Source organism: Podarcis filfolensis (genome assembly GCF_964270895.1).
Source record: "Podarcis filfolensis genome assembly, chromosome: 2".
In the NCBI taxonomy this organism is placed as follows: domain Eukaryota; kingdom Metazoa; phylum Chordata; class Lepidosauria; order Squamata; family Lacertidae; genus Podarcis; species Podarcis filfolensis.
In genome coordinates this window covers 16902475-16923496 of record NC_139605.1, presented here as the reverse complement: position 1 = coordinate 16923496, position 21022 = coordinate 16902475, and the positions used below count along the sequence as shown (strand labels likewise).

The window sequence follows — 21022 nt, the reverse complement described above, 5'->3', positions numbered from 1 at the left end:
AATTGAATGCAGATTTCCAAAGAATAGCAAGGAGAGACAAGAAGGCCTTCTTAAACGAGCAATGCAAAGAAACAGAGGAAAACAATAGAATGGGAAAAACCTGAGATCTGTTCAAGAAAATTGGAGATATGAAAGGAACATTTCATACAAAGATTACCATAATAAAAGACAAAAGTCGAAAGGACCTAACAGAAGCAGAAGACATCAAGAAAAGGTGGCAAGAATACACAGAGGAACTATACCAGAAAGAAATGGATGTCTCGTAACCCCAGGTAGTGTGGTTGCTGATCTTGAGCCAGACATCCTGGAGAGTGAAGTCAAATGGGCCTTAGAAAGCACTGCTAATAACAAGGCCAGTGGAAGTGATGATATTCCAGCTGAACTATTTAAAATTTTAAAGGATGATGCTGTTAAGGTGCTACACTCAATATGCCACCAAATTTGGAAAACTCAGCAGTGGTCAGAGGATTGGAGAAGATCAGTCTACATCCCAATCCCAAAGAAGGGCAGTGCCAAAGAATGCTCCAACTACCGCACAATTGCACCCATTTCACACGCTAGCAAGGTTATGCTTAAAATTCTACAAGGCAGGCTTAAGCAGTATGTGGACCGAGAACTCCCAGAAGTGCAAGCTGGATTTCGAAGGGGCAGAGGAACCAGAGACCAAATTGCAAACATGAGCTGGATTATGGAGAAAGCTAGAGAGTTCCAGAACGACATCTACTTCTGCTTCATTCACTATGCAAAAGCCTTTGACTGTGTCAACCACAGCAAACTATGGCAAGTTCTTAAAGAAATGGGAGTGCCTGATCACCTCATCTGTCTCCTGAGAAATCTCTATGTGGGACAAGAAGCTACAGTTAGTGGTTCTCTTCAGCTAGAGAGTTCCAGAAAGATATCTACTTCTGCTCCATTGACTATGCAAAAGCCTTTGACTGTGTCGACCACAGCAAACTATGGCAAGTTCTTAAAGAAATGGGAGTGCCTGACCACCTCATCTGTCTCCTGAGAAATCTATGTGGGACAAGAAGCTACAGTTAGAACTGGATATGGAACAACTGGTTGGTTCAAAATTGGGAAAGGAGTACGGCAAGGCTGTATATTGTCTCCCTGCTTATTTAACTTATATGCAGAATTCATCATGCGAAAGGCTGGGCTGGATGAATCCCAAGCCGGAATTAAGATCGCCGGAAGAAATATCAACAACCTCAGATATGCAGATGACACAACCTTGATGGCAGAAAGTGAAGAGGAATTAAAGAACCTTTTAATGAGGGTGAAAGAGGAGAGCACAAAATATGGTCTGAAGCTCAACATCAAAAAACGAAGATCATGGCCACTGGTCCCATCACCTCCTGGCAAGTAGAAGGGGAAGAAATGGAGGCAGTGAGAGATTTTACTTTCTTGGGCTCCATGATCAGTGCAGATGGTGACAGCAGCCACGAAATTAAAAGACGCCTGCTCCTTGGGAGAAAGGCGATGACAAACCTAGACAGCGTCTTAAAAAGCAGAGACATCCCCTTGCCAACAAAGGTCCGTATAGTTAAAGCTATGGTTTTCCCAGTAGTGATGTATGGAAGTGAGAGCTGGACCATAAAGAAGGCTGATCGCCAAAGAATTGATGCTTTTGAATTATGGTGCTGGAGGAAACTCTTGAGAGTCCCATGGACTGCAAGAAGATCAAACCTCTCCATTCTTAAGGAAATCAGCCCTGAGTGCTCACTGGAAGGACAGATCCTGAAGCTGAGGCTCCCAATACTTTGGCCACCTCATGAGAAGAGAAGACTCCCTGGAAAAGACCCTGATGTTGGGAAAGATGGAGGGCACAAGGAGAAGGGGACGACAGAGGACGAGATGGTTCGACAGTGTTCTCGAAGCTACAAACATGAGTCTGACCAAACTGTGGGAGGCAGTGGAAGACAGGAGTGCCTGGCGTGCTCTGGTCCATGGGGTCACGAAGAGTCGGACACGACTAAACGACTAAACAACAACAAAATGTTATAATTGACCACTGTAGCTAAGTCCACAGTCTGTCCGTTGCAGAAGGTTGCTTCAAGCAAACCATGGTGAATATTGAATAAAGAGGTCATCTGGAGGAGCCCTTGGCTGAGAACTCCTCATATATGAGAATTTCTAATTGTATTGGGGCTGAATCAATAATAGTCAGTGAGATTCCCTCCAAATGTTGCCAGACTGGTCTCCACCTCCCAGCGTCTCCATGCATTCATTTATTCTTTATTTTGTGATGCCAAGTGTGTGCACGGCCGTGTGTGAGTAGATCACATGCAGGTGAGGCGGGTGGTGCCTGTATCGGGAACAAATGGCATGTGATGTCTTTGATGCTGAATAGAATATTCCAAAATAAATCCGCTATCTATTTCAGACAGTTCTTTTTCTCTGCCTGCTTTTGGACATCTCTTCAGGACTCCCTAGCTCAGTTCGCATGATGGTTGCGGCTATCAAGAAGCAGGTTTTTGCCTGTGTTTGCATACATTTGGACACCATTTTGAAACCAGATGACAGACCGGAAGCAAAATAGAATACAGACCACAAGTTCACGTGCAAACTTTATTGAAAGAAAGCATTGAAGCATCTGAGAAAACAATATTGCAAGGTATTACTCTCATGTTATATCTGCATGCAAAACTAGCAATCGTTTTAACTATTATTAGCGAACTCTATCGTGATTGGCCACCTAGAACTCCCACCAGTCCAAACTACTTAAAAGCTTTGCTATGTTCCAGTTACATTGCAATGTTCAGGAAAGAGAAAAGAGAACATTTGAGCTCTCCAACCAAGGAGGGGTTGGGAAGAACAGAGGGGTTCCATGAGCTCCAGGAAGAGATGAATTGAGAATCCAAAGGACAGGACGCAGGAGAATCTAGATGGAAGTGTCTCCAGCCCCTTACCTGACCATCCTGACTGACTGTGTGGAATGAGATGTTCTCAGAATGTAATTAGGAGCTGAGAAATCATCAGGGCCCTGCCAGAATTAGGGCAGATGCCTGTTATGCCAAATGTACGATCCCTCTCTAGGAATGGGGCTCATGATCATTCAGAGTTTGCAGAGAATCATGAGACTCAGACAGAGAACAGACCAAGATAGAAAACTGTCCTATGACAGTGTAAAGCACTGCTTGGTAGGTGTCTATGAACTCATCAAGGAACATCCCATCCCACCCCTTGCTGAAGTCAATTGCACACTTTTGCGGGGAGAAGTTACAGTGAAGGAGTGCATAAATGAGTAGGCACAAATGGGTGGTCCTCTACTCTGGAACAGGAAGGAGGAGCAATTTAGGAACAGAATAGTAAAATCAGTCAAAACATGTCAGTTTCACAGCACGACATTTTCATTTTAGTTTCATCTGATAGTTCCATTCCACATGCCCTTTTCATATGATCAGGGCCACATTCTTTGAAGGCTTTCACCAATTCACCAGTTTCAACTGGAGAGAGATAGAGAAGTATCTTTTTTGAGATTAACCAGTCAATGAAGATAATTTTATTGTATTAGTCCTAAATCCATACCAAAAGAGAGGACAAAGGTTACTCCTCATCCAACTCTGATCTACATTTACATCTAGAACAGGAAGGAGGAGCAATTCAAGAACAGAATAGTAAAATCAGTCAAAACATAAGTCAGTTGCACAGCATGACAATTTCTTTATTTCTCCCTTGACCTTTGCTTCCTGTCCACATTTCTCTTTCAAACGTTCAGTGCCACAGTGTGTGAAGACTGAAACCAATTGACCAGTTGTACCTGGAGAGAGAAAGGAAAGTTTTGAGATTAACTAGTGAATGAAGGGAATTTTCATTGAATAAGAACATAGTCTGTTCCAAAAGAGAAGACAAAGCTTATTCTCCACAGAAATATATATTTTACATTTTAAACTCAATCTTTATAAGTAAACTCAAAACCAGGCATAGGCAAACTCAGCCCTCCAGATGTTTTGGGACTACAATTCCCATCGTCCCTGATCACTGGTCCTGTCAGCTAGGGATCATGGGAGTTGTAGTCCCAAAACACCTGGAGGGCCGAGTTTGCCTATGCCTGCTCAAAACAGAACTTTGAAATTATTCTGCTAAAATGTCAACATAAAAACAGAATAAAATTAAAGCATGTGAAAGATACATGTCCAAATAAAAGAAACAAATATAATAATCTCCACCACTGTTGTCAAGGATAGATCCCGAATACCTTTCCCTCAGACTGGAAGTCTTTCCTGCAAAATGGACCACTTTCCGAGCGACATTCCCATTAACTTCCTGTAACAGTAACCTTACTTTTCCTGTCCCTCTCCAACATTTCATCTTCTTAAGTAGTCCAATTTTTCTAGAAAAAGAGGTGCAGGAACTCACCATGAACTCCTCTCTTGTTGTCTTAGAATGGCAATGGCAACTATCTGAGAGGTGTCAGAACTGAGTTCCGGCAAGTTCTGGCTGAAAAAAAGCCCTGTTCTTAAGCAAGGTCCCTATATGCAATGCGGTTTAATACAAAAATATAGCTGGCATCCAAGGCCAGGAAGATATTCCAGTACTGCTGCCCCACAGTTGCCCAGTCTGTCTTGCTGTGCTATGTCCATGAATCTTCCCAGCTGCACAGTTGAACCCATGTGTTCAAAATGGAGTTGGGGAAAAGCTTTCTAATACTCTATTTTAATTGGAAATGTCCACTATTTATCATATCACTGCTGATACTTTCCACCTGCCGAGTGGTGCACAGTGTTTGACAAGGAAAGGACAGTCTTGTCATTTGTTCACTGACCGCTTTGTTCATTACTAAGTGAATTCAGAGCCTGTCCAGAAAATCTGAATTGTTGTACAGTAGCAGATTTATTGTTCCCTAGTGAAACTTGAGGCAATTCCATTTATTGAACACTCATCTTTATTTGCTCAAGGTTACATGATATCTGTGGCAGCCTTCAACGAATCTTTACTCAGAGTATAGTGACTGAAATTAGTGGGTCTAACTTAGTCATGTTTATACATTCAGTATTTCTGAGTAAAACCTAGTTGAATACTACCTCAGACCCTCACTCTCTTATCCATTTTTATTATTAGTTTTACCACATCATGAATCCACAAGAACAGGAACAGCAAAACATTACAATACATAAGTTGTCCCATTTTCTTGATTTTGATTGCTCCAGTATATAATATAAGAAATATGCCCCTTTTCTCTATAAATAGGGTACTTCATTGCCCTTTTGGACCATTACTACGAGCTTTAACTTAACCATGCAAACTATGAAGCTGCTGGGAGAGAGGTTGGGACTGGGTGTCCATCAATATGCAGATGATACTCAGCTCTACCTCTCTTTCAAATCAGAACCAGTGAAGACGGTGAAGGTCCTGTGTGAGTGTCTGGAGGCGGTTGGAGGATGGATGGTGGCTAACAGATTGAGGTTGAATCCTGACAAGACAGAAGTACTGTTTTTGGGGGACAGGGGGCGGGCAGGTGTGGAGGATTCCCTGGTCCTGAATGGGGTAACTGTGCCCCTGAAGGACCAGGTGCGCAGCCTGGGAGTCATTTTGGACTCACAGCTGTCCGTGGAGGCACAGGTGAATTCTGTGTCCAGGGCAGCTGTCTACCAGCTCCACCTGGTACGCAGGCTAAGACCCTACCTGCCCGCGGACTGTCTTGCCAGAGTGGTGCATGCTCTAGTTATCTCCCGCTTGGACTACTGCAACGCGCTCTACGTGGGGCTACCTTTGAAGGTGACCCGGAAACTGCAATTAATCCAGAATGCAGCAGCTAGACTGGTGACTGGGAGTGGCCGCCGGGACCACATAACACCAGTTCTGAGAGATCTGCATTGGCTCCCAGTACGTTTCCGAGCACAATTCAAAGTGTTGGTGCTGACCTTTAAAGCCCTAAACGGCCTCGGTCCTATATACCTGAAGGAGCGTCTCCACCCCCACCGTTCAGCCCGGACACTGAGATCCAGCGCCGAGGGCCTTCTGGCAGTTCCCTCATTGCGAGAAGTAAGGTTACAGGGAACCAGGCAGAGGGCCTTCTCGGTAGTGGCGCCTGCCCTGTGGAACGCCCTCCCAGCAGATGTCAAAGCAATAAACAACTATTTTACTTTTAAAAGACAACTGAAGGCAGCCCTTTTTAGGGAAGTTTTTAATGTTTGATGCTGTACTGTTTTTAATATTCAGTTGGAAGCCTCCCAGAGTGGCTGGGGAAACCCAGCCAGATGGGCGGGGTATAAATAATAAATTATTATTATTATTATTATTATTATTATTATTATTATTATGGTAGTGATAAAGCGGGATATTAAATCCCAACTCTTCTTCTTCTTCTTGTCAGAGCTTGGCAAGGGCCACACCATTTCAAAAAGTGTTGGAACCATGTGATCATTGTTGCTGTCTCTGGGAAGCTGTGCTGCTGATAATATGCCACAGAATACTTACCAAAAAATTAACAAAGCCACTTCTGAGCTGGAGAGGAGGTGGGGTTGCGGGCTTCATGCCCTCCCCCATGTGCACGGGGGCTGGCTCACAGCCCCCGCGAGATCGAGGGAATCCTCAGCCGCGTCATCTCCCTTGCCAGCCAATCGGCTGATTCGGGAGGCATGGCCTGCGCTATTTAGGGCTGGCGTGGCCGAGGATCTTCCTCTTTCGTTGCTCCAGCTGATCCGGTTTCCCATCCCCCCCACCCTTCAGGCAGGCTCTTTGAGATTGCTGTGAACTTTGGTTGGTCGCCGTCAAGGGGCCTGGTAGGAATTTTTTCCACTTGGCAAATTGGCTCCAGTCATTTGGTTTTTCACCTACCTCGTAGCAAATCGTCACAACTCCTCGGCATTGGCAGTTAGGCATTGGTAAGGGTATTGTTATGTAGACGAGAGGGAGGGGAAGAAGCGCCATCACCTTCCCCCACACCGAAGGGTAGTCCGGTCAAGCATTCCGGGGGGCGTTGCCCTGTCCAAAGCCTATGGAGGTGTGGGCCTAAGGCACGCCCCCGAGCGGTGACCCCAGGGCAGCTCCTAGTTGATGTGCATCAGCAGGACTCCCCCTTCTGGCAGTTAACCCTTTCCGGTCTTCATGCATTCGGGCTGAAGCTGGATAGTCAATAGGACTAATGCCTAAGCCAATACCGCTCATTTCTGTAACCAAGAGTTGTGGCCGATTTTCGCCCATTAACTTAAAACATGGTGTCACGTGTCTTTATTTCCAGTGGGGGGAAGCGGGAACGCGCCACGCAACTAAGGGAATGCATGGGCATCTGCTGTGGCCAAAAGGGGAAGCTTTGTTTACACTCTGCAGAATAGTAAATATGGAATACAAGGTTTGTTTTCTACATTGAAGCGTAGCATAGAAAAAGGAGGAATGTCAACAGGAAACATTCCTTACCCGAAAAGCTTTCTATCTTCATACAATATGATCCCTCACATGTCACATCATGGGTTCTGCAAAACTTCACATCACCTGGATTGCAGATTCTGCATTTCACAGCATCTGTTGTAAGAGACATCATTTCATTTGAGGAGGGACGCGTCAATCTTCAATGACCTAACCCACCAAAATCCTGTTGGCCCACATAGCTGTCAGAATAAGTCCCACAACAGCAATAGCACAATTCTTTTTCTCTTGGAAAGTCAGACTATATTTGCATCTCTGTATATAGCATAGGATATGGAAATTGTATGCAAATTTATGGCAGGCTCCTGTGCCCCGAGACTAGCAACACCTTCCACCTAGACAGATGGACCTTCTTTCTTGAAGATGGCACACTCTGAATCGAAGCAATCGTCAGTCGGGTTTTCTGTGGATTGACGTTTGTATGGATTCAGCTGAAAGTAGCGAGTTTTCCTGAAGAAAGTGGTGGGGGGAAATGGAAAACCCCTTGGCCCTTGCCTCAAAAGCACAGGGTGAGCAGCAGTGTGCATGAGCCCTAAATCTCTCCAACTATACACATGCAACAAGAGGTGGGTGATTTGATTCACTTCTACAAACATAGGGAACTGCCTTGTCTATTTTGCCCCATTATCAGGATACTCCACGCTCTTCTCACTGCAACGTTCAACTGGAGATGGTAGGTAAGGGATTAACTTGGGGCTTTCTTCACGGAAGGCAAGAGCTCTAACACTGAAATATCACAACCCCACTGAAAGAGGCATATATTCCACTCTTGCCCCAAAGTACATCCCCTCCGGGTTGCTCATAGATTCAACCTATGTAGAAGAGTGGTTTATTCTTGCTTCACCTGTTCAGGGACAGGAAGTGGGGACCATACTTACCTCCAGTCCTGAAGCAAAGCAGAACACAGAACGTAAGTAGCCAGACCTGAACCAAACGTTGGCCGCGGTTCTCAAGAAACAAGCTCTGCCCCATTGGAAAACCTTCTTGTATGAAGCCTTTTTGCTTTTGAAGGCTGACAGCTGAGAGACTATGGGATGGCAGGGCAGATCAGTATTAGTTGCTCAAGCTCTGGTCAGGAACACGCTGCTCAGTTTGAGGAGCCAGGTTCAAGACGTCCATTATATAAGGCTGGGAGGAATCCTCTTGGCTTCTTGCCTCATCTTGGTGGGCTTGAAAGGTCCAAGGAGCCTCTGGCAATATGCTGGGGTCACTCTGAAGGGTAGCAGAAAGTGAAGTCAATGGTTGTCTTGGGCCCTTTCAGGCATAAAGTGCTGATTGTTAGGACAAATCCAAATGGGCTGAGGGATCAGCTGAGTGGTGTACAGAATGTCCCTGACCTCAGGGGATGCCTGATGCTATCTTACGTGGGACACATGCCCACTCCTTCCATTGTGTTTTCTGTCCAGCTCTAGGTTTCACTGTAATACCATGATGTGCTGATCTGGAAACTCTCAACCAGCCTTCAGTAAAACAGAAAGGCTGAATGCTGGCTTTATGTTCCATATTCCTGATGCATTAATCATCATCATCATCATCACCATCTTATTTGTATGCCGCCTTTCCACAGGCAAGGTATCAATTTACCATGTCCACCTGGGAGGCGGGGGAGGGTTTTGTGTGTGTGTGTTACTCTTAGCATTAACTAATGAATCCCATGAGGGACAGAGTGTGCTTTCAAGTGGTCGACAGGCATCAGAAACAACTTTGACAACAGATTTATGAACTGAAGGGCAGGTTTTGCTACCACTGTTCCCAAGTGCAGCGATTGACTTCCTTCCCATAGGAATGAATGGCAACTCTTCACTTTCAGGGGGTTAGGTCAAGTGTTGCAGTTGGGACATCTGTGGCCAGAAGCTTTGGATACGCCACTGAGCTCATCCAGAGATAAGGAGGTGGCCTGTTGAAATGCACCATATTGAGGAAACAGTGGTACCTCGGGTTACAGACGCTTCAGATTACAGACTCTGCTAATCCAGAAATAGTACCTTGGGTTAAGAACTTTGCTTCAGGATGAGAACAGAAATCACGCCGTGGCACCAGCTCAGCGGCAGCGGGAGGCCCCATTAGCTAAAGTGGTACCCCAGGTTAAGAACAGTTTCAGGTTAAGAACGGACCTCCAGAACGAATTAAGTTCTTAACACGAGGTACCACTGTACTGTATATTGACACCCTAGAATGTGGCTGAAATTTTATAAGTTAAATTAGTGCTTGCCTCTGTTGTTCATTTCAGAACATGTCAAGTTGGAATAATTCTATGGAACACATTTACTCATATGATGAAGTGACTACTAGACTTTATTTATTAGCATAGCTTCAAGGTTCCATCAGCAACCCATTTCAATGTAAGGAGAGGCCTGAATACTTTTCTGTCAAGGTCCCATTCTCTAGCCAATCAGCTCTCTGCACTATTGGGCCAATCACAATCTAAAAGGATCGCTATGGTCTGCATGGTCTCTAGACACAAAACCCAATCTTTCTCTAGACAGTAAAAGGTGGTAATAACTAGTAGTAGCAGTTCATATTCTGATAAGCAATAGGTTGCTTGCTGAACACAGCCATTGTATAAAACCAATAGGAACATTATTGGCATCTCAGGTACAAGAAGCCTCTGGCAAAACGCTTTGGTCTCTCTGAGGAACAGAAAGGTGTGGGGAGTGGTTCCCTTTGGCTCTTTGGAGAATAATGTACGGATTATTTGGGGAAATCCCCATGGACTGAGGGATCAAACAAATGCTGTACAGAATGTCCTAGACTTCCATGGCCACCTGATGCTATCTTACATGATAGAATTATGTGATCTCTACCAGGAAGCTGCAGCCAGGCATATGTGGTTGTTGCACCACACAATCATTCAGCTGAATGCGGGCCATTAGACCTGGACTAGAGAATTTTTACATAAAAAGGCCTGGATACAGAAGAGCAGATTTTAGCCAAATGCATCTCTTCCCCAGAACTAGAGTTTGTATGTGTTGAGGGACTATGCAGTTATTGGGGATCATTTTGACCTTGCCTTACACACTCCCACAGCTTGTAAGCTGGACTAATTGAATGGAACCTGTTTCCCTCAAAAAGACTGCACCCAGAATTTTAAATGAACCAAAGGAATGAGTACTGTATACTCATATACAAGAGAAGGAAAGAAAGAAGTTTAGAGGGACCCCTCTGTCACAGCAGTAAGTTTTGGGATATCCCAATCACTCAGTCACCAGAAGGATACGAAAGGAAACAAGTCCTTTCGCCAAATGCAAAAACTGAGTTCAGCTGAAGCTGGTCTATTAGGGCCAATGATTTATCCTCAAGTTTCCACTAGATTCCCAAATTACACTATTTCTGTCCCCCACAACCTCCAACAATCTATTTCAACGAGTCCTTCATTCTTTTCTGCCACTCTCCCATTCTCTAGTTAATCTCTGCAAAAGCAATGATGTGGTGAGGAGGGTCCACCTACCTGCCTGTAGGCAGGGGGGGGACACACCCAATTAGTAGTAGTGGTAGTAGCTTAACTTCTGGTAAGGAAGATGTCACCCGGTTTGAAGAACCAGACACAATGCAACTATGCTATAAGGCCAGAGGGAGCCTGGCTGGCATCTAAGCTCATCTGATCCTGGTGGGTTTGGAAGGTACAAAAGGCCTTCGGCAATATGCTAGGCTGTCTCTCAAAAGCAGGAGGGACGTGGGCTGTGAATCCCTTGGCCTATTTGTGGCATGGTGTAGTGATTGTTAGCAGAAATCCTAATGGGCTGAGGGATCAGCCCAATGCTGTACACCATGTCTTAGACCTCCTTGCCCACCTAATACTATATTATGTGAAAGGAATGCCTGTTCCTTTCACAGGGCACCTGTTATATGAGGCTGGGAGGAACCTTCTTGGTTTCTTACCTCATTACGGTCAGCTTGACAGGTACAAGTAGCCCCTGTCAATATGGTAAGGTGGCTCTGAAGAGCAGCAGGGGTGTGGGTGGGGGTTCCTCTTCACATGAAAGAGGGAGCAAGCTTGTTTTCTCCTGCTCTAGAGGGTAGGACTCAAACCAATGGCTTCAAGTTACAAGAAAGCCACTTCTGAGCTAGAGAGGAGGTGGGGTTGTGGGCCCACCCCCTCCCACACACGCGGGGGCTGGCTCTTAGGCCCTGCGAGAGCAAGGGAATCCTCGGGTGCGTCACCGACCTGGCTGGCCAATCGGTGGGCCGGGAAGGCGTGGCCTAGCGCATTTAAGGCTGGCGCGCCCGGGGACCAGCCTCTTTGCCCAGTTCCAGCTGCCCTGGTTTTCCCATCCCACCCACCCTTAGGTTTAGCTAGCTTTAACCTTGCTATGGACTCCGGTTTTTCGCCGCAAGGGGCCTGGTAGGTATTTTTCCACTTGGCACATTTCCAGCCATTTGGTTTTTTCACCTAAAGGTAAAGGTACCCCTGCCCGTACGGGCCAGTCTTGACAGACTCTAGGGTTGTGCGCTCATCTCACTCTAGAGGCCGGGAGCCAGCACTGTCCGCAGACACTTCCGGGTCATGTGGCCAGCGTGACAAGCTGCATCTGGCAAGCCAGCGCAGCACACGGAAACAACGTTTACCTTCCCGCTAGTAAGCGGTCCCTATTTATCTACTTGCACCCGGGGGTGCTTTCGAACTGCTAGGTTGGCAGGCGCTGGGACCGAGCAACGGGAGCGCACCCCGCCACGGGGATTTGAACCGCCGACTATGCGATCGGCAAGTCCTAGGCACTGAGGTTTCACCCACAGCGCCAACCGCGTTGCCGCAAGGGGCCTAGTAGGTATTTTTCCACTTGGCACATTTCCAGCCATTTGGTTTTTTCGCCTACCTCGTAGCAAACGTCACAACTTCCTCGGTATTGGCGGTTAGGCATTGGCAGGGGTTATTGTTATGCAAACGAAGGGGGGAAGGAAGCGCCATCACCTTCCCCCAAGGAAAAGGGTGGTCCGGTAGAGGACTCTGGGGGGTGTTGCCCTGTCCAAAACCTAGGGAGGTGAGGGCCTATGGCACGCCCCCAAGCGGTGACACCCGGGGCATCCTAGTTGGCGTACTTCAGCAGGACTCCCCCGGCTTGTGATTAACCCTTCCTGGTCTCCATGCTGGGAAGTCGATAGGAGCCAATGCCTAAGGCCAATAGCTTTCAATTCCTGTAATCAATAAAGTTGTGGCCTTTTACGCCCATTAACCTTAAATAATGTCTTCATTTCACACGGGGGGAGGGGACTTGCCACGCAAAGGAGATTCCAACTAAACATATGGAAAAACGTTCTGACAGTAAGAGCTGTTCAACAGTGGAACCGTCTCCTTGGAGGTTTTTAAGCAGAGGCTGGATGGCCATCTTTCACGGATGCTTTAGCTGAAATTCCTGCATTGCAGGGGGTTAAACTAGATGGCCCTTGGGGTCCCTTCTATGATTCTATGATCATTCGGTGCAAAATGTACAGATTGTGTACACAAATTGAAATGGGCTGTACATAATGTCCCAGAGTTTGGTGCTGGAAGCTGGAGGAGCCATTGGTGGTCAAGATGATTGATAGGAGGCCATTGTTCTCAGGGACCATCTTGCCTGCATCCATCCTGCAGACTTCAGCTCTTCCTGACCTTGACGGGCAGGATGATATGGCAGGAGCTGAGAGCAGACTAGAACACAGCCAAAGCTCGCCAACAGCACAATCAGGCACGAAAAAACTCAGAGACAGCCTCTCAGAAAAGGAAGAGGTTGGAGCTGATCCAAAAAGGGAGCAAATGGGAGGGCTGCTAGATAGGAAGCAAAACAAGAGACACAAGGGTCATAAGTTCAATATCTTCTTTAGATGCCAGAAGGAGTCTTCAGAAGGGTCATCTTAAGTAATGATGCCGGAGGCTTTGTTAGAGCCGTCTGGAGCTATGTTTGTTTTTGCAATAAATCCTCCTTTTTAATTAGCTACGCTTATTGTGTCATCAAGCTGGGAACCTGGACTCCTGATACAAAATTGGACCTGAGGTGGGCATACAAGATGAGTGGAAAACAATAACCCAAGAGAAGACGCCAGTGATTTATTATGCAAGGCAGGAGCCAGGGCTGGAGGAAGGAGAAAAATCTGAGCAGGAGAAGATGGAGCAGGGGGCAGGATGTGGGGCGGGAGCTGGGGCCACTCTGAAGAGCAGCAGGGATAAGGGCAGTGGTTGCCTTGGGCCATTTCAGGCACAAAGTGCTGGTTGTTAAGACAAATCCAAATGCGGTGAGGGATCAGCTGTGTGCCATACAGAATGTCCCGGACTGTCAGGGACTGGGCAGAGGAGATATGGCGGAGACTGCCTCCTCAGCCTGACCCTTCCAGGGGGGAGGAAGACGAAGACAGTTTAGATTTACAACAGGGGGTTGCGGGAGCTCACAGCTCAGAGGCAAATGGGGGGGGGAGTTGGGAAATAATGGGGGAGGAGGAAGAGGAGGAGGAAGCAGCAGAGAGATGACAGCCGATGGACACAGTGACTTTAGAAAGCATTCCAGGACCACCGCCACCACCCTGAATCCATAAAGGTAGGAGAGCAAAGAGCTCAAAGACAGAGGGCACATAGCAGCTCCCATAGAAGTGACAAATGAGGAAGTGGGAGAGATGTGTTACGAAAAAGGAGCAATGCTGCTGAGTGCTCCAGATGGCTGGAAAGCCAAACAGGATGTTGATGTTTTGGGACTGTACCGTGGGAACAAGGAACAGTCTATTATGTGCACTGAGCACCGGATGTTAGCTCAGAGTGTCACATGACCCTGTACTGGAAGTACATGGGAGGAGTTATTCTCTCTCTGCTTTTGCTGTAAAGAGGGTGCAGACATGTTTCCTCTGCACTGCTGGAAAGACAGAAATAAAGGCATGTAAATACATTTCTGTCTGTCTCTCTCCCCTCCCTGGGGAATGAGGGAGGAGGGATGGTTGTGTTCTTCTCACGTTGGGAAGGATCGGCCGATAGAGATCTCGCCTTGTCTTGCCGGGAGTCGCTGACGGGGGAGATCAACAAGGAATCAAGCCGGGCACCTGGAGAGTGGCCAAATTCCTCTGACAAGGCTTTGAAGATTCCAACATATGGTAGCAGAAGCTGCTGGTTATCTGATCCATGGGAATCAGCATGAGAGGTGAGAGGTTGATGGATCGTGTGTCATCCTCTGCACCAAGGAAAGAAGATAACATCTGCATTGCAGCCAGAAGCTGAACAGACGGCTGGACACCAAGAGGGGGTGTTTTCCAAGCATCGGAGCCCCGAAAAGGTATGCTGAATATCGGGCTAAAAGTGTGAATGCAGATTGATTCTCTGGTTCACAGGAGAGCTGCGTTTGGAAAAACAGCTCTGAGAGCTAGGCTTGCATACCAGAAATTCTTGTGGCGAGATAAGGATGAAAAGTATGCACAGTTGCTAAGCAACGACAGTCAGGACAGTGGAAAGATACTGACACCTGGGGCTGGCTCAGTTAGAGCGATGGGAAAGCGAAAGTTGTTTTGACTTTCAGACAGCTTGGAGATTGCCTGCCTGAGAGAGGCAGAAAAACAGCTCAAAAGAGACTTTTGGATTTTACTAGCTCGAGTGTAAGAGCTGAGACTTGGATTCAAAATGGATGCCAAGAAGGGGGGAGCCTTGCCTTACCCGCCTCCCCTGACTAATGACAATTATTCATCTTGGTCTGTAAAGATGAAGGCCCTGCTGCAGAATCAGAGGATTTTTGGGGTGATTGAGAATCCCATCCCTGCAGCACCAACCCGAGGTTGGGAATTACAGAATTGTGAAGGCCAGGACGGCTATAATTCTGTGTGTCTCGGATGATCAACTTGTGCATATTCAGGATTTGGAATATGCGCGTGAGATTTGGGAGACGCTGCGTAGAACACATCAGAGGGATGCTGGTTCTTCAGCGTTGTTGTATTTTGAGAAGCTGACCAATCTGAGGCTTGCGCCTGATGGAGATGTTCAAGCGCACCTGACGGAAATGAAATATCTGCGCCAACAGATGGTAGAACGCAATTTCCGTCTACAGGAGGAAGTGTTTTGCTTCATGATGATAAACAGCTTAAATCGGACTTACAAAACGGTTGCCAGTCAGCTGGGTTCCCTTCCGGCACAGGATTTGACCGCGGAGAGGGTGTCTGCCGTTGTTTTGAATGAACACGACAGGCTTGCTGCACTGGAGGTGAAGGACAGGGGGAGGGAAGAACGGAGTTCTAATTTCCCCACTGTTGTTGCTACTGGAGAGGATGCTGTAGCTTTGAACGTTGTCCAATGTTACAATTGTGGACAGGCTGGGCATCTTCAGTGGAACTGCAAGAAGCCACGCCAGCCGAATGGAGCGAAAGGCCGCTCAGCAAAGCCTGAGGCAGCAGGCAAAGGTCATACCAAGTCTTCGGTGAAACCTGCAAAGGCCCTGATGGCGAAAGGAACCACGCCAGATGTTGGACACTCTTTTATAATAGATACGGGCTGTACTGTCCATATGTCTCCTCGCAGAGAACTCTTTTCAACGTTTAAGAGGCAAAGCTTCGCTGTGAAACAAGCCAACGGTCAAGAGCTGGAAGCGACCGGGATTGGAACTGTGTACTTGAAGAGTCTGAACTTGACTATACACAATGTTTACTTGGTTCCTGAATTGAAGTTCAATCTGCTGAGTGTTTCGCAGATTGCAAAGAAAGGACTGAAACTGTCCTATGATGCTGAGAGCTGCAAGATCTTCAAAGATGGAGAGTTGTATCTTTCTGCCAGAGAGAAAGATGGACTGTATTTGTTGACTTTTGACCAAAGTGATTACATGGAATGTAATTCTGAGTCTAACTTGATTTCTCTTGCAGGTGTGACCAAAACGAGCGCCAAGAAGGTGGCCAGGGTCGACAGAGCGTTTCAGCGGGTGTATGCTGATGTGATTGGACCTCTAGAACCATCTAGAGGCAATGCAAGATTTTATCTTGTGTGTGTGGATCATTTCTCTAACTTTGTCTGGATTTATGTGTTAAAGAGGCCACAGGAAGCCTTGGAAAGGTTTCAGGAGTTTTGTGACAAGGTTAAAGATATGCATGATGCTAACATTGATTGTCTTTTCACAGATGAGAAGCAAATTTTTCTTTTACAGGATTTCCAGAGGTTCCTGCAGAAGAATGGGATAAGACACAAGGTTGCTGTTTCAGCGGAAGCGTGGAACAGGGGTGTCAGTGTACGGGTGAACAAAGAATTGCAAAAGGGGATGAATGCGCAATTGCTTAGTTCACATCTGCCACATGAGTTCTGGGCGGAGTCACTCATGTCGTTCTGTTATGCGTGGGTGAGAAAGGTTTCAAAAGAGTTGGGAAGTTCTCCTTTTGAGAAACTGTTCCAGAGAAAACCTTCTGTTGCCCATTTCAAGGTTTTTGGGTCTCATGTGAGGACAGAAGCTCCAGGTGGAGTAAAGAATGCCAGAGGCATTTTTGTGGGATATGAAAAGGGTCTCTACAGAGTAATTTTGTCTGAATCTGGTCAGGTGATTCTCACAAAATTTCTAGAGAGTGCTCCTGAACAGGAGAGAGAAATAGTGCACACATTTCCCACAGAGGACGATTCAGATGATGATTTCACAGATTACAGTGGTATTGAGAGTGACAGTGATAGCTCAGAGAGCTCAGTCGTCACAGTCATTGAGAGGAAATCTCACACAATGGATAGACCTTCACAGGTGAAGGATGAACCACTGTTTACTATTGGAACTGGTTCTTCTAAGAGTCCTGAGACAGAACCAGTGAGCAGAGAGGATAAGCACCTTTTACGCAGGTCTGAGAGAGTCACAAAGGGTGAACCACCCAAAAGGTACTCAGAAGAGTTTGCTAACTTAGCTGTTGCATGTGTTGCTGTTGTAAACAACCGAGGACAGGTTGGAGCTGTGTCTAAGTCAGAGACAAAGACACAACAGAGAGTTGCTAGCCAAGGTAATGTAGAAGCACTCATTCCTTGGAAGCCAGACAACCAGAGAGGTACACTGGGGAAACCAGTGGCGGGTAGTTCCAAGGGTGGAACTGAAACAACAGGGGAGTGTTATGTGTATAACAACTGTTTGTTTTCTTCTCTGGATCACGCTTTGCTTGCCGCAACACGCATTGATACTTTTGGGGGAGGTTGTTACGAAAAAGGAGCAATGCTGCTGAGTGCTCCAGATGGCTGGAAAGCCAAACAGGATGTTGATGTTTTGGGACTGTACCGTGGGAACAAGGAACAGTCTATTATGTGCACTGAGCACCGGATGTTAGCTCAGAGTGTCACATGACCCTGTACTGGAAGTACATGGGAGGAGTTATTCTCTCTCTGCTTTTGCTGTAAAGAGGGTGCAGACATGTTTCCTCTGCACTGCTGGAAAGACAGAAATAAAGGCATGTAAATACATTTCTGTCTGTCTCTCTCCCCTCCCTGGGGAATGAGGGAGGAGGGATGGTTGTGTTCTTCTCACGTTGGGAAGGATCGGCCGATAGAGATCTCGCCTTGTCTTGCCGGGAGTCGCTGACGGGGGAGATCAACAAGGAATCAAGCCGGGCACCTGGAGAATGGCCAAATTCCTCTGACAAGGCTTTGAAGATTCCAACAAGATGGGGGGATGGAGATTCACTCGGGACAACACCATTATCCAAGAGGCTGGGTTCTATAGCCGCTCTCTGTAAATACTAAATAAAAAGAAACCTCCCTTGTCTTTATACTTTCCCTTTGTCTTTATACTTTATACTTTATACTTTATACTATACTGGCAATCAGCTGGGAGTCGCTCATAGCAGCCTGACACAGACCTCAGCTGATGCCTGATGGCATCTTACGTGGAAGACATGCCTGTTCCTTTCACTGGGTTTTCTGTTCAGCTCTAGTTTTAAATTGTAACACCTTGATGTGCTGACCAATCTACTCTCAACCAACCTGCAGGTGAAACAGAATGGATGAACGCTGGCTTTATAGGCCATATTCCCTAATTTTTTCTGTTAGGCCAGCACTTTTCTGGTTGTAGCATCAGGAGGAGATATCTTGTTGCTATCTTCTCATGATCTCTTCAGGAAGGAACAATAGTGATGGCTAGCCAGAGCTGCAAAAGTTTAGACGAATACAAATACAAATACAATATATTTATTGCCATTGTCCCATACAGAACAATGAAATTGAAAATCTACATAAGACATTTAAAACCCCCTAAAAACTCTGAAACCCCATTTTAAAATACAATATACTATAGAGACTCCTTATGCTGTGTTTAGAACCAGAATTGCATTTGCGTAGAACCTGTTTCTCAGGTGGTTAGTCCTGGTCTTTATAACCCTATACCTTCTTCCAGAAGGCAAAAGCTGAAAGAGATCATTTCCGGGGTGTGTACTATCCTGCGCTATCTCTGCAGATTTCTTATGGCATCTGACAGCATAGATTTGATCTGAGGTGGGAAGAGTGCACCCAACCCCCTTCTGCCACTGTAGTACATTTGAGCTTTTCCCTATTACTCAGTAACCAGAAGGTTATGAAAGGAGACTAGTTCCCTCTCCAAATGTAAGGCCTAAGTTTAGTGGAGGTTGCTCCATTTGTGGCCAGCAATTTATTTTTAATTTTCCACTGAAATCCCAAAGCCAGAATCTTTCTGTCCCACCCGTCCTTCAATAATCCATTTCAATCTAGAGAATCCCAAATACTTTTCCGTTAAACTCTCATTCCCTGCACAGGTTAGCCATTCTCAATCCAAGCAGAGCACTATGGCCACAAAGTCCCACCAGTTTGGCTGAAAAACCTGGCAGTAGCTCAACTTCTGGCAAGCGAGACCTCACTTAGTTTGAGGAGCTAGGTTCAACTCAGCCCTTGTATAAGGCCAGGGGAACCTCCTTGGCTTCCCAGTTCATCTGGGCTTGAAAGGTACAAGAGACTTCTGGCAACAAGCTGGGGTGACTCTGGAGAGCAGCAGAGATGTGGGTTCTCTCTGCTCTTGCGGGGAATAATGTACTGATTGTTAGGAAAAATCCTAACAGGTTGAAGAATCAGCTGGATGCTGCACAGAATGTCCCAGACCTCAGAGGCCACCTGATACTATCTGATGTGTGTTCCTGGCAATCAGCAATACATCCATTATATAAGGCTGGGAGGAACCTTTTTTTAAAAAATAACAATAAATTTTTATTGGAAATTTTATTTACAACATAACACAACCCTCCCCAACACAGAAATCCACCCCCTTCAGACACAAACATAACAAACAACAAGCATAATTTACAACAATGTTGTTGTTGTTGTTTAGTCGTTTAGTCGTGTCCGACTCTTCGTGACCCCATGGACCAGAGCACACCAGGCACTCCTGTTTTCCACTGCCTCCCGCAGTTTGGTCAGACTCATGTTTGTAGCTTCGAGAACACTGTCCAACCATCTCGTCCTCTGTTGTCCCCTTCGCCTTGTGCCCTCCACCTTTCCCAACATCAGGGTCTTTTCCAGGGAGTCTTCTCTTCTCATGAGGTGGCCAAAGTATTGGAGCCTCAGCTTCACGATCTGTCCTTCCAGGGAGCACTCAGGGCTGATTTCCTTAAGAATGGATGCATTTGATCTTCTTGCAGTCCATGGGACTCTCAAGAGTCTCCTCCAGCACCGCAATTCAAAAGCATCAATTCTTCGGCGATCAGCCTTCTTTATGGTCCAGCTCTCACTTCCATACATCACTACTGGGAAAACCATGGCTTTAACTATACGGACCTTTGTTGGCAAGGTGATGTCTCTGCTTTTTAAGATGCTGTCTAGGTTTGCCATCGCCTTTCTCCCAAGGAGCAGGCGTCTTTTAATTTTGTGACTGCTGTCACCATCCGCAGTGATCATGGAGCCCAAGAAAGTAAAATCTCTCACTGCCTCCATTTCTTCCCCTTCTATTTGCCAGGAGGTGATGGGACCAGTGGCCATGATCTTCCTTTTTTTGATGTTGAGCTTCAGACCATATTTTGCGCTCTCCTCTTTCACCCTCATTAAAAGGTTCTTTAATTCCTCTTCACTTTCTGCCACCAAGGTTGTGTCATCTGCATATCTGAGGTTGTTGATATTTCTTCCGGCGATCTTAATTCCAGCTTGGGATTCATCCAGCCCAGCCTTTCGAATGATGAATTCTGCATGAATTCGCATGAATTTACAACAATACAAACAACCAAATAAAAAACTTCCTTTATCCTGTTTCTGGCATCCTTATTTACCATATTTTTTGCTCTATAAGACTCACTTTTTCCCTCCTAAAAAGTAAGGGGAAATGTGTGTGCGTCTTATGGAGTGAATGCAGGCTGTGCAGCTATCCCAGAAGCCAGAACAGCAAGTGGGATTGCTGCTTTCACTGCCCAGCGATCCCTCTTGCTGTTCTGGCTTCTGAGATTCAGAATATTTTTTTTTCTTGTTTTCCTCCTCCAAAAAGTAGGTGTGTCTTGTGGTCTGGTGCATCTTATAGAGTGAAAAATACGGTACTTCTTATAAGCTGTTTCCTTTATGAATAATTATTAAGATTTTCCTAATTATAACTTAAATATCCACAAAGTCTCCTGCAGACATTAATCGAAACAAGTCCAAGTATGAATTTTAGGGCACTGTTTTGTGAAGTATTCTCTGCATTTCCCCCATGCTTTTTGAAATTCTTGTCTAGTATGATCTCTGATTGCCTCTGAGGCTGGGAGAAACCTTGTTGGCTTCTCGCTTCATCCCGGGGGA

The 21022-nt window shown here is 46.1% G+C and overlaps 2 long non-coding RNA genes across 2 annotated transcripts in view; both read right to left on the bottom strand.

Annotated features, from left to right (window-relative positions):
• LOC310757336 overlaps positions 1-8470 on the bottom strand; it is a 31839-nt gene extending 23369 nt beyond the window's left edge. Inside the window, exon 1 of the long non-coding RNA XR_014545065.1 lies at positions 8247-8470. This is a non-coding gene — a long non-coding RNA (uncharacterized lncRNA). The remainder of the gene's footprint in view (positions 1-8246) is intronic.
• A 10869-nt stretch (positions 8471-19339) lies between these two features.
• The window catches only part of LOC310757341, a 75263-nt gene continuing 73580 nt past the window's right edge, over positions 19340-21022 (bottom strand). Inside the window, exon 4 of the long non-coding RNA XR_014545073.1 lies at positions 19340-19375. This is a non-coding gene — a long non-coding RNA (uncharacterized lncRNA). The remainder of the gene's footprint in view (positions 19376-21022) is intronic.